Consider the following 19540-nt stretch of genomic DNA (forward strand, 5'->3'; position numbering starts at 1 on the left):
GAGCTGCTTTGCCTTACAAAACCAGATGGTATAATACTTCACACCATATCATAGACCTTTTTGCTAATAAAATGTAGTGAAGATAGAAACCTGGTGCTGGAAGAGATGGGGAATGATCCTTTAGTCTGTGTTTTGGTTTGACCCAGTATCTCTAGTTTTTCTTATCTATGTCTGTAAAACCTGTTTCTAAAAATCCTTTGGATGAGGAGAATTTGCAATCTGTGTAGATTTCATGTCCCATGACTCACAGGATGACGCTTCATGACTGGAAAGTTTTCTACTTGTTCTTTGTCTCTTATTAAATGATTTTCTCTCTTCTCATGTGTGCTCAGGGCACAGAGAATGATTAAACACTCTCTTTTTTAAGACTATCTCTTATTTACTGGCAGGCTGTTATCATATTGTCTTCTCCCTACCTCCTTTGTTACCATCTCTCACTTGTTTTCACTGCCTGGACTAAACTATATGTAGTTCTTTTAATATACTTACTCACTTTCCTATTTAATAATGAAGAGCTATCTACACTCTGTGAGTATTTTTTGCAGCTGCTATGCATCCACATTGTAGTGATTTCATCTTGACTGTAAACCTTAACTCTGCTTAGGAGTGTGTTACGTGGGACAAATGTCAAATCCCCTTACTAAAGTGGAGTTTTATCACATTACCCACTAGGCCAGTTACAGTGTTAAGACAAGGAAACTAGTTTGATTTGACAATGATTTGCACTTTTGCACATTGCACTTTTAAATTTAAACTATTTCTATCTTTCCAAGCCTCAAGATCATTCAGTTATTCCCATAAATGACTAGTTTGATTCCATATTTAATGAATCAGTAATTTGCCTTTAAAAAAAAAATCTCAGTATTATCTTGATGTTTCTAAACTAACTGGTTTAGGGTCTTTTTATTGCCTATTTCATCACCACCTATCTCATTAGCTAGATAAACTTCTTCAAAAGTCCCTACCTCTTCCATTTATCCTCATACAAAAACCCCCAAATATCAACAACAAACCAGGTGCTCCAGTTGCACTGTTGCTACTTTTCATGTCTTCACCTATCTATCCTTCATGCAGATCAAAAATCATCTAATGGCTGAGAAATGTCTCCTACTAGTGCTTTAAGTATGCTAAAGAGAACATTTCAGTGCAATAACTACATACACGTAGATGTTTGTAAATTGCTGTGCATTATGTGTATACTTTGGCCTCCCTAAAATTTCAGCTGCTGCCTTGTGAGTTGTGTTCCAGGTATGACCTTATACTCCGAGGTATGTCTACACTAAAAAATGCCCACTGGTTTTGTCTCTCTGTCCTCTGCCAGCTACTACTATATGATACTATGCTCAATTGCTCATCAAAAATCAGATTCTCAAAGCCTCTAATCTCTCTCACAGCATAAAATCCCATTGCAGTTGCTCCAATTGCTCACATAAGAAACAAGCCACCCTATCAAAATAAAAACAAACCAAAATAATTTCTTTCAGTATATTTCCATTCCTTCTCATTACTAGTTCTTTTTATTGTATTTTAGTGTGGATCTGTATTTATACTAGAAAAAGAATTGTACAACTCAAAAAAAAAAAAGCTGCAAAGTAGTTCTCATATCAATATATGTAGAACTCATGCTATCAGAGTTGAATATTACGCCCTGCTCTTCTTACCTTAAAATACCATTACTGCTGTTGTGGGGTTTAGTGCCTTTAAAGTCATAGTCATCTTCCAGCTACATGATTTGGTTTTTCTGGTACTATCAAAAGTGAGGCTGTATTTGGGCAAAATGAAAAATGAGTTCAGAGCAATTTAAAAATTAAAAGTTTTGTTTCCTATCAGAAGTGAAAATCCAAGAAGAGAAAATCCCCATAAAGGAATTGTGTCCTTTAATTTTGCTTTTTGAGAAATTAAGCATACTTTGAAATATGTAAAAAGTTAAAGATAATTTTTTTCCCAGGAATATGTAACACAAAAGTAAGAGCCCTTTGGATTTTTATCTTGATCCCTTAACATCTTAAGAAACTTGATCATATTGATACCAAAAAGCTGGTCGAAGAAACTCTCTAAGACTTGTTTTGGAGTTTTAGAAAGCAGGCATTCTTTATTGCAGCGCTGGATGCACGGGGGATAGTTCCACCTAGCGTGCATGCCACAGCTTTAGCGCAAACAGGTTATATAGAATAACTAATTGCATATTAATCAGATTAGTATACATATACATAAAAATAATTGCAACTGATTATCTTAGTACTGCCTACATCTGATCACACGCAATGAAGGATCCATTTGAGTCGAAGGGCTGCTTTTGCGACTACCGACCCATTTGAAGCTCTTGTTGGCTGTCCTTGAAGTCTTTATTCTTGTCCTTGTTCTTTGATCTTGAAGCTTAAAGCAGCTTCAGTCACATGTGGTCAGTTTCAACATTGTTCTCATCTAGCGTACAGGAACATCTAGTCATAACAGCATAGAACTGCAAAACTTATGAGTACCTACCTCTACTAGTTAATTGCTTGGCTATACTTTTGTCTATTGTTTCAATCATAGTGTTAGTACAAGATTTCTAATAATTATTTACCAAATCTCACTTTTACAGTCACCTAGCAGCAAACCAGTTTCCACAGCTGGTACAAAATATTAAAACCATCAAAATATTTAGACATACCATACAGAATGTATGGAAATATGCTATCAATATAATTATTAAATACATTTAGAATCAAATTGGTTTCTGCTTCTAATACAGATATTAAATTCAACAATTATTCTGAATCTTTTTTTCAGATTTTTCATAGCCAAAAAAATATTTAAATACATTTTGAATGTATTTCTCTCAAATGGTTTCAGTTGTTCCAAATATGTATTTTACTTTAAAAATATTCTAACTCTTGTGCTTTTGCCCATTTTTTTAAGACTACTACATTAAAGTTTATTGACATCATCTAATCAGTGTTTGGAAAGAGCTGTTTATTATTTCCTTTAGATAATTATAATTACCTTTACATAATTAGTAAAAAATGGAAAATTACAATTTTTCAGTCTACAAAGGAAACTCCAAAATGTAGACATCTGAATTGTAAATAAATTGTAAATAAAGATCAACTCTGACAAAACCTGGAGATGTTTGAATATTCTGGTTTGCATAACCCAACTCTCTCAGCAACATGAATACTCCATCTAAATGTGGCTAGCAAAACTTTTTTGAGTGCTTTCTCCTCTTTAGCTTACACATACAAAAGGAAAATGGATTCCAGTGAAGGGGTTACTCTAATATACAACCATGTACTCTTTCCCATAGAAATCTGTCTTGTTCAGTGGTGTTCTGGTTGTTTCCTACAGAATGACTCAGATGTATAAATGAATGTGCTTCTTGCTGATAAAGAGCCTACTCCATTCATCTGAGGAGATAGAGAGTGTAGTGAATGACTGCTTGGAAGAGAAATGCAAGCTTCTACCTATTGCTATTAAAGAACAGTCCAGCGACAACTGTATTGTCTCCTGACATCTTCCACAAAGTCACATTTTTCACAATAATTTTGTCCTCCTTTCTGGATGCCTCATTTGGGATGCCTGGGACCTGTGAAGTGGAGGTGCTGAACACCTCCATAGACTACTGGAAGAAGAGAGATATGGAAACCTTCCACTCAAAGTCCCTCTCTGCCCTGATAACCAGTGTGACTTCAGGCATACCAGGTTTTCTGCCCCCATTTTTATTTTAATTCCCATTTGGAGTTAAAGCAGATTTGTCACTGTAAAATTCCCTGCAGAGTCAAAAGTGTGCTAGGACCCCCTATGCAGCTCTGCTAGCAATCTTATTTGGACATAGCATTTTTTCAGAGTGTCAGATTTGATATTTTCAATATTTGCTTGCTTTTAAATGTATTTTAAATATAAGTTTGTACATAATGCTTTAATAAGTTCTTGTCTCTTCACAGTTTAAAATTTTATCAGAAGAGATTTTAGACAAACAATAAATAACTCTTGAAGATACATGTCTGATCCTGTATATATATGATTTCTATTAGTGTGACTTTCATTGAGAAATGCCCACTGAGTGACTAGAAGCTATTTCAGCTAGATGGCTTCTTTGAGCTCTGTAGCTTAAGGAGTAGACCATAAAGTTATGAGACAGTACAGAAGAGCTTTTCTCCATTCAACAAAATAACTAAACATCAGAACTGGATTTTTTTCACCATTCTGAAATAAAATATCTTCTGATGAAGTATGAAATTCTATTAAAAATCCCTATGTCATTCAAAATCAAAATTCTTTTGATGTCTGGGAGCAAAGTGAGCGTTTTATTTTATTTTTTCACTAAAACTCAGAAAACTTTAAAACCCTGAAAAAAATTTTCTCATGGAATTTTTTTTAGTGGAGGAATAATTCTAGCCTGCTTTTTTCAAAGGATGTGCAGAGGGAAAAGGTAAATCTAAAGGATACCAGAATTCCTTCCAAATGACTGAAAGAACCTTGCTGCTCAACTTTATATCAGACAGCTTATGCTTGTCTGTGTTTTGATAGTTTTTAATTTTTCAGAAGCAATTGGACAAAATTATCTACTATGCTGTGGTTTCAGATTTCCTCGCCACCTAAGTGTTGCAGTTTCAGGTTTGCTCTAAGGAAGCCTCCTATCTTTATCATATGAACATATTCCTTGGAAGAGGAAAGCTAATACATTCCCTTGAAGGAAATAAACCATGCTAGCATGCTAGCAAATATGTTCCCTCCCTGCCATTTCATTTTGGGGAAAAAAAATTGGGAAAGCAGAACATTACCATAAATGGCCCTATTTATCTACCTATGTATCTGGCAAAGAGGCACCAGCACCAGAAAGGAGTCACAAGATGGAAAGAACTACCATTCATGGGGATCATCACCAACATTTTGAGCACTGGGTAAATCAATTTAAAAAATCCATATTCCAAGTCTGTGCTCTCTAGCCCTAAAGGTCATTAGGAAAGGCAACAGAATTTGTGTATGCAGCAACTGATTCCTGGGGGCACACAGCCCCACCCCCCAATGTCAGTAACTATCTGAAAATGCACGTGTTGATTACATTATATTTACCAAGAATGACATGTACTTGGAAGGGAAAAAAATAATTTTAAAGTACTAAGTGACAGTTTCCTTCATTTTTAAAAGAAAAAGAACCCCTCTGGTTGTGAAAGGATTTTCTTAATGAATATACAAATTGCTTCAGTCTTCTTTGAATACCAAACAATTAAAAAAAATCAAAAACTATTGTCATGGCTTAACCCCTGTCAGCAGCTAAGCACCACACCACTGCTCACTCACTCCCCCCGCACCCAGTGGGATGGAGGACAGAATCAGGAAAAAAAAAAAAAGATAAAACCCATGGGTTGAGATAAGAACAGTTTGATAGAACAGAAAGGAAGAAACTAATAACGATAATAATAACAGGAATAGAATGACAATAATAACAAAAGGATTGGAACATACAAAACAAGTGATGTACAAGGCAATTGCTCACCACCTGCCGACCAATGCCCACTTAGCTTCCGAGCCCCCACCGGGCCAACTCGCCCAGCTTATATACTGGGCATGACATCACATGGTATGGAACATTCCTTTGGCCAGTTTGGATCAGCTGCCCTGGCTGTGTCCCCTCCCAACTGCTTGTGCCCCTCCAGCCTTCTTGCTGGCTGGGCATGAGAAGCTGAAAAATCCTTGACTTAGTCTAAACACTACTTAGCAACAACTGAAAACATCAGTGTGTTATCTACATTCTTCTCATACTGAATCCAATCCAATACATAACACTGTACCAGCTACTACAAAGAAAATTAACTCTATCCCAGCCAAAACCAGGACAACTATATACATCATGTTTGTGTTTTACTGTAACTTCTGCATAATTTTCCACATGGCATTGCATTCTGCCACGTCACATTTTCATAGGCTATGAAAATTTCCTTATCTTTTCAGTATGATTCAGAAAGTACTGTGAAAAAGAACTGAAAGGCTTGCAAAGAGAAATGAATGAATGTATAAAAATCAAGAGTTTGTTCCATGGGCTAGTGTAAACACTCATAGTCCCTTTCAGAACCACTGTGCCTTTTCACTCCTATGAAAAGTTATCACACCAAAGCATTGATGGATGATAATTCAAATTCAGAACCGTGCACACCCTTAGTTTTCTTTTCAGCTCCCTGGGGCTCAGATAGCACATGAATGGGTGGGCTAGCATTTTTGAAGGTTTGTAAAATACTCAGAAAAATACTAACCTTCAGATCCCAGCTGGGATTTGAACACAAAAAGAATTGAGCAAGGTCATTAGAGTGGGTGCTTTTTGCAAAATGATCATTTTGTATCCAACAGAGAGGAAAAGACTGTTGAACTTATACCTGTATATTTATCTGTGGCTCTTCTTGCAGTGAGCTCTGCTCACTAAAAGAATGGGAAGACTGCAGGACACACAGATCGTCAAAAGATAATTTGTGTTTTCTTTGAAAGTTCATGAAGTCTCTATTTTCTGCATGTATCTCAGCAACCCACCTTGCTAATTTTAAATGATATTACTTCATTTCCTTACAAGCTAATAGTGAATTTAGACCTTGAATACTGCTTTCAGTTCTCCGACTTCCACTGCGTCCACTGTTCTGTCTTCTCTCCATTCCTCTTACATCTTTTCTACCTACTCTTTTTCTGCCTCCTCATCCCTCAATTTCACCGTGACCAAATATTGTCTCTGAGCAATTGTTCAAGAGTTTAATGTTCATACAAATTCTTTAGTTTGTTATTGTTAGAGTACAGACAGACTGGTAGGACCTTCTCTAGAACAGGGAACATTAAGTGCACATTTATTTTAATTTCTAAAAATACATAATTTCAAAAGTACTCATTTCATAATCTATAAATTTGCTGTTCCTTGTATGTGAATGGCAGAATTTCTTCAAAAAGCAGAAAGCAGCAATTATTTATTTCCAAGTGTTTCTTTTTCCTTTTTGTCTCCTTGTGCCTCTGTATTTTTCTTCAAATTGTCCATAGGCTTAATTTCTCTGAGCTCAGAAAAGTCCAGAAATTCCTGCAGTTTGAGGAGAGCAGCAAGAGTAGCGGTGATTTCCAGAATCACTTGTCCCGATCCAATGTCGGATAAGGTTTTGATATGATCCCAAGAGCGAGATTAAGACACAAATGAGGTCAAATGCTGTATACCCAAAAGAGTTTTTATTATCAAAATTATCAAAAGTAGAAAATAGTAGCGATAGGATAGAATGGAAGAAAAGGCAGAAATCAAGCAAGCAGTCGGAATAGAGTTGCAAGGATAGTCACCACCATGGATCCAGCGGCGTCCCATTGGTCCTCAGTCTTCAATTCTTCGGTGGTGGGTGCACACCATGGCTTGTCTCCATGGTTTTTTATAGGGAATAGTTTGATGATGCATGCACATACATACTGTTCACGCACTGTTCACTTGCTGCAGGTTTCATCTATCACAGGACCTTTGCGTGATCAACACCAGAAACCAGTATCTTATCTCAAAGACTACAGTTTCCATGAGAATGGTAGTCTCCACATTCATGCATGCTTCGTAGGCTCCAGCCCGTTTCCTCTCCTGGATGCCTCAGTGGCCTGGTAATCGTCTTTATGGACAGAGGAGTGTCCTGCTTAGGCCATCTCGGAGACAAAGGGCTCGAGATAAACAGTTCACAGTTCCTTGAGATGAATGGCTTGAGAGGACAGTCCAGTCTCTCACACCTAACAATCTTTGAGACAAACAGCTTGAGATAACAATTCAGTCTCTCACACCACTAAGGCAGATTGCAGCACATGCAAATGACTCTTTGGGGCAGAGGAAAACGAAAAAGGAAATATATTTGTTTTAAATTACAATGGACTGCATTCAATTGGTTCTTATTTTGGCTAGAAGATATATTACTCACTGTCAAAGAGATAGGTGAAGCTTGCAGGAATTAAGCCTTTTTCTTTCCTTTGAGCAGACACATAAAGACAAATACCTTAAGCAAACTTTGAATAAGTCCAATGGTTTTTCTTATAGAAGATTTCCTTCACACAGAGAGGATGAAACTCAGAATTAAGAAGTTTGCCTCAGAGTTTTTAACAGATATAATCAAATGCAGTTTCTAGCAAAATGCACTATTTCATAGCTGTGTTGACTTTTTACCAGCCATACTGAATTTCAGCTTTTCCATTGACTTGCTTTATGGGAGGTATTAATTATGTTAATAAGGTGCTGTTCCCACAGTGATGAAATTAAGCCAGCATTTGTGAAGCAGAAGGAAATGTGACAATGTTTTTGCCACCATCGTTTCTTGTAAACACAATGGGAAGGGTTTACATTTGCGTGGCTGCTCTCCTTTCATTTAATTTAAGCTGACACAGACACCTACCACATACCATCATACTTCCATCATCCTAATCCAGTATTAGGAACATAGAAAGGAGCAGCAACAAACATGGCAGAATTGTTAATCCATAACATAAATACATGGCACACCAATGCCTCAAATGTCACGTATGGTCCTGCTCCCCCCACCTCAATAAATGTATGGTAGGACTGGGAGATGTTTAGAAGAAGGGCAGCAAGGATGGTAAGAGGTATGGGATTGCACTCATGAAGAGTTAATAAAGAAGGACTTTGCCAGTCAGGAAAAGAGATGAGAAGAAATGTTATGCACGTTTATAGAACCTGTATCACAGAGGGTGAGATGAGGAGAAAAACTGTTTACTGCCTCTCTCAGTATGAAAATGAGAGACAATCACATTTAATTAGCAAGTGATACATTCAAAACCAACAGAGGGTTGTGGCCTGTGGCACAGCTCATAGGTAAACTTGGGACTCTCTGGTCCATGATATGGTTGACATAAAATGTGTGCGGCTTCAAAAAGAGAACAGAGAAATTAATGGAAAAAAAGCCCTTTGAGGCTATTCTACATAAATAACCACGTATGGCTTAGCCAAAAAATCACTGAAGGCCTGGAGAGTATGCTGGGGAAATGTTTTGTGTTTTCATCATTTCTTTATACTTACCACAATATGAGCTGTGGCCAATGATCTTGTGCAATATCAGGGGGAGAAACCTGCTAACCTTCTATGGTTCCTTTACATGTTTATAATTTCACAGATTTTCCCTGCTCTGTTTTTTGTAGGTTGCTGTTTTCTTGGTGGTCGGTCTTCTTGCTGATGGTCAAAACCGCAGTCTTCTGTTAGATGCAGTTGTTTGGCTTAATAATTTGTTTACTAGAAAGCACACTGAAGACACTAGGCTAATATGCCAGTGTGCACCAAACTTGTATTATGGGTGAGGGATATAGAATGTGAAAATATTAAAATGTTATAATAATATTTTTCAAAATAATTTTATAACAAAAAATTACTTTTTGTTTTCAAAACCTATTTGGAGAGAATACCTATAGAGATTTTTTTAATTCAGAAGTTTTTATAAAGAAAATGAATATTAAATATGAAAATTATATTTTTTGTAAAATTAAATGTTTTTGTTTGAGCAAAACAATATTTTATTTTAAATTTTTTTCAGGAACAAAACTGCAAGATCAGTTTTTTCCCACAGTCCCCTATAAGATCTTAACCAGAACAGGCAACTTCAGAATTGAATTTCCATTTTCTATCATACTAACTTAAACAATCTATGTAGAAAAGATTTTTTTTTCTCTCAACCACACACAGATAACTGCCAACAAACTCCATTGTGTTTTCTCGCTGTGTATGACATTCCTTCAGCAATATTTATTTTAATCCAGAGTGATTCCAATAATTCCGTGACTATCAACATTACTTTGGATTTTCACCAAAGTATTTAAAGCAATAAGTAACTTGCTCTCCTGAGTATACGGGATTTTTGCAAAGCTTAGTGAGGAGAGGATGATGGCTGGGACTAGATACATCCATATTTCAAATGAAGGACCTACATTTGGCATCACATTATGTTTGCTGTACAATAAGTCATTTGACTTCAGTGACTGTAAACACAGTGATATTCAAGAACAAGGTGATATCAGAGCACACAAGGTAAGCCTTATATATAACTGTTAACTTGTAACCTTTATTTCTCACACAGTTTTTCTCAAAAGCAGGGAAGAATTAGTTTTATGGACTTTTTTGGGTTTTGTTTTGTTTGGGGTTTTTTTTTTTTGAGTCAGAGGAAAAACATAAATGCTTCTGAAAGACTTCTTGCTTTCTTGTTTGTGTTTTTTTTTTTTTTAAATTCTAAAGACTCCAGAACAATAAAATAAAATTTTAATAAGTTTCACTCTCTTGATCCCTTCCTACAAAAATAGAACTGCCTGCAAAAATAACAGCAAGTGTAAAGAAGAACTTATACTTACATTAAGTTATGGGTACATGGAAAGAAGAATTTACAGTAAAAGTTCATTAAAAGGATAAAATCTTTGTATGATAGGTTGGAAATAGGCTGTAATTGCTGCTAGGGAAGATGACTTATGCATAGTCTCTGCTGAGAGCTCTGTTTATTTCTGGCTCAATTTCTGGTTTTAGTCCCAAATGGGCAGACTCAAAACAAATGTGTCAATTAGATGCTTAGACAAAATTTCAGCTTTGTCCTTATGCAAACTTCTGCAATAACTTTGTCAGCAGAAGGAAAATACAAACTGCACTGTACCTCTCTTTGCATCTGAAGAAGGGGAAGACAGAGATTTATAAAGTTCCTAGGGCTGAGTGCCTAGCTGTGGTCCCTTGCTTCAAAACTCTTACTGAGCTGGTTCATGAAGAATGTCTTTCAGCTTCCCAGTGTCTTTATGAAAATGAGACTGAGTTTTCTATTTTCTTACTTACGGTATTGTGATACTAATGGTATGAAAATCATAGCGTGTCTTAGCATGTATAGTATGAAAACTGTAGCATGTCATAACTTGTTTCATTGGATCCAAGTTTTGGATCCTTCATTTTACATGAACTGCAAACTGCCTCTTCTTTTATTGTATTTTCATTTTAGTCACATTAGTTTTAATAACTCAGTCAAACATATGTGCTGTCTATTTTTGGAAATCAGCAGCTGGATTATCTAGGGGTGATTCTAGGGATTATCTATAAACAGTGATTAATTGGGTCCGGTATTTAAAAAAACCCAACAGATTAAATTACAAAGCATTAAAATTAATGCGATCTTCATTTTTTTACCATTCGGTTGCAATAACAGAGAATATGTGTATCGTCCTTCACAAAATTTGAAGGGAGATTGGGAAACATCTATTTGACAGATCACAGCTCACTTTCATATAGGAAGAAAATGAATGAATGAACGAATGAATGAACGAATGAAAAATTCATCTTTCCTTGCATACTTGCGCATACATTTTTGCATGTGTGTATGCGTGCATGCATATAAACACATATATATGAAAGAACTCCCTTGTCATCATAGGTCAAAGGTGGTCTGAAATGTTAATATAGATGTGAAGAAATAATCTTAATCAAAATGAATAAAGAGAGAAGGACTCTTAGAAGAAAAATCTACTTACCCATCAAGGCAACAAAACATTTTGGATTGCTAGCAAACCTTATTGCTGATTCCTGCAGCCAGGAAAGGTGCCTGGGTCAGAGAGGAGTGCTGCCTGCAGCCCTGATGAGGCTGGTGAGATCGAGGGGCTGCGTGGCTGCTGCCCCATCACACAGATTTCACTGTCCCAATCCATGACTGTGCATCCATAACAGGTTTATGAAGCTTTGGTGACTTATTTCTGGGGATTACTATGAATGTCTAGTGCAACTGCTCTCAGTTGTCATAGGTGATCTTTAGACATGTGGACCTAATAACTTTGTTATTGGTAACAGTAGTGTGCTGCTTGCTGTATTTCATCATGTAGTTTTTTTGACTATAGTTTTCTTGCAACAGCTACAGGTTGCTAATTAACAGATTGTAAATTCTTCACAAGCAGTGGCAGAACAGGCCTTCAGGTAAATGTCCAGCTGTGGAAGAAAGAGTAGGAAATAAGATAAATCAGCTGTCAGCAGTAGAGGTCAACACTGCTGCTTCCCCAGTACCGGACACAGACCTCAGGCTTGGAGCTAGTCACGGAGGAGGGATTTATTTCTGGTCCTCTGCACAAGGAGTTCACACTTAAAGGGAGAGCAGTGTGTGCTCTCTGCTCAACTGCAGATCTTGGTGCCATCATTGTAGTCTTATGTGCCGCAAACTCCTTTGTGTCTTGCAGTACATAGCAGGCTTCCATTATCAAGGGATACACACCCTTGCAGACCTATCTCTGCTCACAGTGCTCTGCAGCTCTCCTAATCTTTGCTGAAGAAAAAAATCCATTCTGCTGTGAAAATAGGATGGATTGGTTACTTATTATCAGAAAAATAATAACTGCAGACATACATACTTGCTTACAACTCTGGAAGGTATTTGTGAGTTGTGCTTTTTTTCATTGATAGACAAGAGAGAAGAAACTTCTTTAGAAGATTAGATACAATTCTAGTTGTTTTTTTTTTTCTTTTCAGTTGCTTTTTTTCTCTAGATTATCTTATCTTCCTGAATCCCATGGTCATGTGAGTTATTGTTATGAGGGGTCATGTCAGCAACATCCTTTATTTTAGCTTTTGGAAAAGTCTTGTTACCGTGGCAACTGCCATATCACCTCCTTGAAATAATATGCACAATATAGAATTTGATCTTTTGCACTGTAGAATGTTCATGGGAAAATGTTCAGTGTTAAGCACTATTTTTTTCCAAATTTTAATGAGGTTTGAATGATATTTTTAATGATTTGTCTATCTCCTTTTGCCATTTAAAATACTTTTATAAGAAAACAAATGAGTGCACCAGTGCGTACATCTGTCCCTACTGACCCCTTCAGTTAGTGACAGAACTGACAGTACACATTATTTTCCATACAGTTATTATAAAAGTTATATCAATGATTTGTTTCAGTCATTGCATTCCGCTTACTCCATTTCCCTCAAATAGCTCAGACAATAGAGTCATTAAGCTAAGGCAGACAGAAAGGTTTTCCCCCAGCTCACATTTATCTAAATTATTTTATTCAAAAATTCATAGATTTTAAGAGCAGAAGCAACCATTGTGACTATCTAGTCTGGAGTCTTGCACAGCACAAATCACAGAATTTCACTCAGCAGTCACTCAGCAAGCCACAAATATCTTGCTGAACTTTTAGGAATGTACCCTCACTAACCACCTTTGTGCAGCAAATGCAAGCAAACATCTAGACTGGGATCAGCTTTTATTGCTGCCAGGGTGAAGGCAAAATATGTATCCCATATTTTGTGTGCTTTGCCTTGACCTGGACTTTCTCAGGCCTGGCCTTTGGAGCAATTTATTGTGTTGTGATTATGTGTTTCAACTTCTGAGGGGCACATAAGCTTTCTGGCTTCTAAGTGTCCTCGGGGTAGAGGTTGCCAATCAATGCCTCAATAACAACAACAACAACAACAACGATTTTTCACTCAAAAGTTTGCATTTTAAAAAATGCACTAAATGAAATTAAATGTCAAGCAAAGCATTTTGTTTAATCGTTTATGACTGTCCCATTCCTGTTCCTGGAGTTGCCAGTGGTGCAACCCCCTCCTTCCCCCAGCACACATTCCCAGTTCTTTGCCCAATTCTGTTTGCTCTTAAACCTCATTGATTTCCTATCAGTTGCTAAGCTGCCAGTTATGCCTTTCAAAATCTCTGCATACTGTAGAAGCCATCTAGAAATTAACCTACTAAGTAGATGCTGGTAATTTTAAACCAGTAAGATTTATCAAGACAGCAAAGACATATTTCTCTAGTAGTATAAAACCCTTTTCTTTCTTAATTGAGTCAGAAAGCTGGCAACAATATTTGCTGAGCCTGCATAAAGTAATGAACATTTCAATGCAAATGATTGTCATCTGATTTCAAGAGAGAGATTGGAGGCATGGCAAATATTAGAAAATATTTCAGTGAAAACTTCTGTCCTGATTTTTCTTCGAAAAGTGAAAATCCAAGAATTTTTCTATGCACCCTTTTGAAATGGTTTTTTTCCCTGTCTGAGACATTTTTTTCTTTCCTCTTATTTTTACTAAAAAATTTTCAAAAGAAATGGGGTTTTTATTAACAAATTTGCATTGTTAGTGTTATTCACATGCATCACACAAAAAAATTGGTCTTGAATCTTTTTCCACTGACAGGTAGTATAAATCTGCTGAATTCAGTGAAGCTACACAGTTGGAGATGCAAGGTAAATGAGAAGAAATCCAGCTGTTTCTATGAAATTTGAGAACACTGGGGTTTTTTGTACCTTTTGAAACATTACTTTTATAGATTTTAATAGTTTTTATTTATTAGAGAAGAGAATTAAAAGAAAAATGTCTGTTCATTGCTTCAAGCCTGGGTTTTCTAAACCTGACTGAAGCAATTAAGGGTGATCTTAATGCTAGTAAGAAATACACATCTTTCAGAACTGTTTTGCTGGGCTGCATGTATAGTTATGGCAATTTTGTGAAAACTTACACTATATAAAAAAGCCAAATATGGCACTCAGTTAATATGTGCTTGGACAAAGTGACTTTTCTGCTTGTTTCAAGCAACAAAACAAGAGAGGGAAAATGCATTGTGCTGGAAGCATGGGAGGAGACAAACAACTCACTAATAAAGGAAAATACTGAAACAAGCCAAATCACATTGTTTTTCCTTTCCAGCTAGTTGAAAATCATATTGCATGCCTGACATTACGAACTCTCTCTGAGCTTCCCAGGAGGTAGGACTGGTTTTGTACTAATAAGTGAAAAATACAGTCTAAGAATGTCCAGGTTGTTAAAGTTTTCTTCTGAGGAGTCTTTTCTCAGGTGTAGGCACTGTTAGACCCCTACAATGACCAGCTAAAATTCCTCTAGTTTCAAACTCCATAAAAATGAACAGATCTTAAATTGACTGCTATAATCCCAATAGAAGATCACGCTTATAAAGTTTTTACTCCCCCAGTCCTCCAAAAATGGAAATTTTAATTTTGATAAATACAAAATAAAGAATATAATATCTATTCTTTTTTTCTGATTTGGAAGAAAGCATTGTTTTAATTTAAAACCTGTTTTCTACTCTTCTGGGGGTAAGGGCTTATGAAATCACATTTGTGTTTGCAAAATGATATATTTTAAACAAACACTTTTTCTGGAGTTGCATTTTGAGAAGTAAACACCCCATTTGTGTGCTCTATGCATCTCCCCCATGTGAGGTATAGACAACATAGGAACAGTTGAATCATTGGATTCGCTTGGAATACGCATTTCACACTATCTAAGAGGTTCTTACATGTACCTTAGAAGCAAATACATGGTTAGGATCATGAATTACGTTTATCAGCAACATAATACTTTTCTCATCTCTTTACATGTAGGCAGAACGACCTGCTACAACTAGGGAAAGACAGGTCATATTTCAGTGAAATCTGCCATCCGTCATGTATTTCCCAGTAACCCACGGAGTCCGGGAAGTAGAATCATGTTTAACCATGCTGTGGATGTCTGTGCTAGTGGGTAAAATTCTGGGAAATCCAACATGAAATTTAGCCAAGTTGGTAGGCTGCATGTTAAAAAAATATGTTGGGATTTTCTCAAGTAAGCACGCATTACATCATTTCATTTACATCTTTATTTTACACCTTAGTTGCAGGGTACCATGCCTGCCATCATAAAGCCTAGTATCACTGCCCAGGATTGTGCCCTTAGAAAAATCCTTTCTTGACTGTCCCTTCTACACTGTCTGGATGAAAGCTGAATGTCTCTTAGCTAACCAAATACTAATAGTGCATGGTTGTGCTTATGATAGTTACATAGCTATATAAAACAGTGATTCAGGAGAGCTGAGTACTTAAAATGATCCAGCAACTGGATTTCAAATGTGCCATGCCTCTGTTTCTGTCTTAGGTCTAGCTAATTTTGAAATCTATTGTACCATTTTCTGGATTATAACAAACAAATTAAATAATATGAGAGCTGTCAAATGTCTTCAGGTGTGAATACTGTAATAAAAGCTAACCTTTTTCAATCAAATAAATAAATAAAATCATGCATTCATAGAAGAGACACATAAGTATAGAGATAAAATAGCACAAACCACTACGTAAAGTGCAAATTGTCAAAGCATATTTCATAATAACCTTATTATTTCATAATAACCATAGCAGCTGCAGTCCTTTTTAATCTACTGTTTAAAGCAGACTTTATTATAAGTAGAAAAAGAAATTATTTTTCTCATTAACATTAAAAATTAGTAAAATAAGACATTTGGATGTTTCCTGCACATTTCTTGCATGAGCATCAGAAAGAACTATTTTCACGCAAAAGCAGGAAGAGATAAAGGAACCTAAAATGGCTGTCCTTGTTTCTTCGTCACAGCTGCCACATTTTTGTGTGTATTATGTACATTTTGGTTTGGAACCTGGCTGCCCCAATTAAAAGTAATCATTTTTATGTTTTTGAGTTTCCCTAGTTCTGCCAGACCCAGAACTCCTGAGAAAGCAGGTTGCACAAAGCCTTGCCCCAGCAGCAAATTTTGAAACTGAGCAATATGAGGAAGCCAGATTTGGGTGATATGTGAAAGGGAGAAATGGGAATTGGAGTGGCACGAGGTGAGAAGTCCTTACACAGACTGTAGGACATTCAAGATCCTGACAAAAAAAAATGGAGGGGACAGATGCTACTGGCAGTGGTAGCGCAAAAATGGCAGTTTCAGGATATCGCTGCTCTTGGGCAGCTTTGGTGAGGTTCCTGTGCTGGGGCTGCCCCTTGGTGCTGAGGTTACAATTGTCCAAGTGTTTGGTAACTAGATAATCTGATTTTCTGCCTCCTGGAGAACATGAGTTTGAAGGCAGAGCCCAGGGAGATGAGGACCAGCCTCCTGTGGAAAGGTGGGGTGCTGTGGCCCCTTCCAACCCTAGCACTCCCTGGGTTCTGATCCTTGTGTCTCCCCAGGGAGCATGTCCTGTGGGTAGCTGGTGTGCAGCTCAGGAGAGCTTGAAAACTATGCACCCTGGGGTGGGAATAATGAAATCTGGTGTTGGATATAAGGATAATGGGGTTTAAATATGTGGTTTTCTTCCTGAGGTTCCACGGGAGGTGTTCTACTTAATTAATAAGCTCATGGGATCCAGATCGCCTGTAATGTTTTCATTTTTGGAGGTGGCACGACTTTGATTCAAGCATGGATATAAAAAAAGAGTTGTGTTGTTGTATTTGGATATGTAGGTTTCCCAGCTTGGTAGGCACTGCTAGCTTCGGGCGGATATGGTGGTTTCCGCAGGGACATTTTGCGCGTACTTCCCCACAGCAACAGAATGTCGAGGCTCTCTGCAGCAGCAATGTCGAGACCAACATTTCCAGCTGACACAGTCTCTTACACCACCCCGTGGCTCGACATTGCTGTCCTCGTGGTGGCGTGAAAAGTAAAGGTATAGAGAGAGAAAGAGGGAAAAGGTGCATAACGATATAATCAAGTTAACAACTTTCTATCAAAATCACTTAACATAATGCGGCAAAAAACCCCCAAAGGTCAAAATAAGATGAGTTGGCCTTCCAAGGCTTATTCTATGTTAATACAATATTTCTACATTAAACAACAACATCATACCAATTATCCTAATTATAACATTTCTAAGTAAGTTAAACAACAACATCTAACAACTGACAACATCTACTTAACATCAACTATCCATTATAACTTAGCTAACTCTACAATATTAGAACATACTATAAATTGATTTCAAGGTTACATAGATTCAATAGAAGAACACGACGACAGGTTACATGATGAACAGTTACAAGGACAAAGAAGAAGTATTAGAATAACTATTAAGATAACCGTTATCAAAGCAAAGGCTACATAGTAAATTGGAATCAGCGCGAACACAGTCATATTCCACCATTTTTTTGGCAATCTGCCACAAAATGGCCACAGACCTAACAGTCCACGCGGTCTGCTGGTGTTGGGGTCTGCATGCACGGCGGGAAAACTGTTTTCTGTGCCCCCTTATCCTAAGGTACATGCGTCATTTGGGCCTAGAAATTTTTATCCCAGATTCAAAAAAAGGTACATGAACGATAACACTATATAACAATGATTACCACTATTCTCACCAAACATATAATAAAGTAACAATAACAACTAAAATGTGTCCCAGGCAGGGCCTAGGGAGGTGCTCCTGGTCTTCCGGAACTGGGTGGGGAGGGTGGCTGTCTACATGAACAAGTACAATTACAAGACGGTTTACCTGGACACTTACAAGACAGGCACACACATACCACAAAAAAAAAATATAGCAAGAACCAACAGAACAGCTGCCACAAAATCCCAAAACCATGCGGTACACTTACAAGACAAACACATGCATATAGCAAAAGCCAGCAAAGCAAATGCCACAAGATTAAATATCAAAAGGGCATACATTTTGGCTGATTGCGGAGCTAAAGATGGTGGTCTGACTAACCTGGGGGTGCCTACGCAGCTCCACGCCCTCAACCCGGAGCGCATGCGCCTAAATAATTGATGCAGTTGCGCGCTTTGATTGGCGAACAGCACAAATCTGTTTTACACCATCAGGTGAAGCAATAGATACAAATTGCATGTTAGATACGACATGTTGGATTAATTGAATAAAACAAGGAATAATACATGGCACAAACATCAAAGCACAAATGCACATAACAGGTAAAACAGAAGCTGTTTTACCCATGGTGCTCTGGGTAACCAAGACCACAAATCACCGTTCCAACTGTTCCATGTTTGAACAGGGATATGGGCTAGTTTCCTAACATCTGTGGTCAGTTGAAGAACTACTTCACCTACATCGTCTATTTCCAAACAACAATTAGAGACATTTAATTTCCCACATACTCCTCCCTCTTCAGCTAGTAAGTAATCCAAAACCATGCGGTGTTGAAGGAATCCAGTGCGCATCTGTTGAGATTGTTGAGTTAAAAGGTCTATAGCGTTAGCAGTTTTATTGGTAATAATTTCTAGAACTGCTTGCAGTCGAATTATACGGTTCAAATTATAAATCGGTTCTCGTGCCCCTGCTATTGGTTCATTGGGATTCCAAGTGGCAGACCCGTAATGCTCGATTATTCTTTCGGGGGGCCACTCATTTTCCCCCCACTTTTGTGTTCCGCCTATTTTAAGGTCAACAGATCGCTTGCTACGTGTAGTCCTTTTGTCCCCTAAATTATCATATAGTCTTACTCCCAATTGAGGACCACGCGCCTCTGGAAGAAGGAAAAACAGAGGTCGGATAATCCCTATATAACAAATCCCCGACCAATTCGCTGGTAGCTGTTTGTAGGCAGTATGTCCACAAATCCAATAATGGCCTTTTTTGGCTTTGGCACCGTTGGCAAATGGTCCCGCTGCAGTCTTTGGGAATTGGAAATAAGTTGTGTTCTCATTTCCCAGAGGGCTATAAAAAGTGTTTGGCCTGTTGTTTGTCTGGCCAGTACAATACCAGGCACCAGTATTGCTTTTCCACTCACAATTTTGATGGTAAATATGGTTTCCAGGCCATCGGAGAAAGTAGGTTTCATTTTTGTTCGACTGTATACCTTTTCTCAGCATCTTTA

The sequence above is a fragment of the Aquila chrysaetos genome, chromosome 4 (genome assembly GCF_900496995.4).
Source record: "Aquila chrysaetos chrysaetos chromosome 4, bAquChr1.4, whole genome shotgun sequence".
NCBI lineage: Eukaryota > Metazoa > Chordata > Aves > Accipitriformes > Accipitridae > Aquila > Aquila chrysaetos.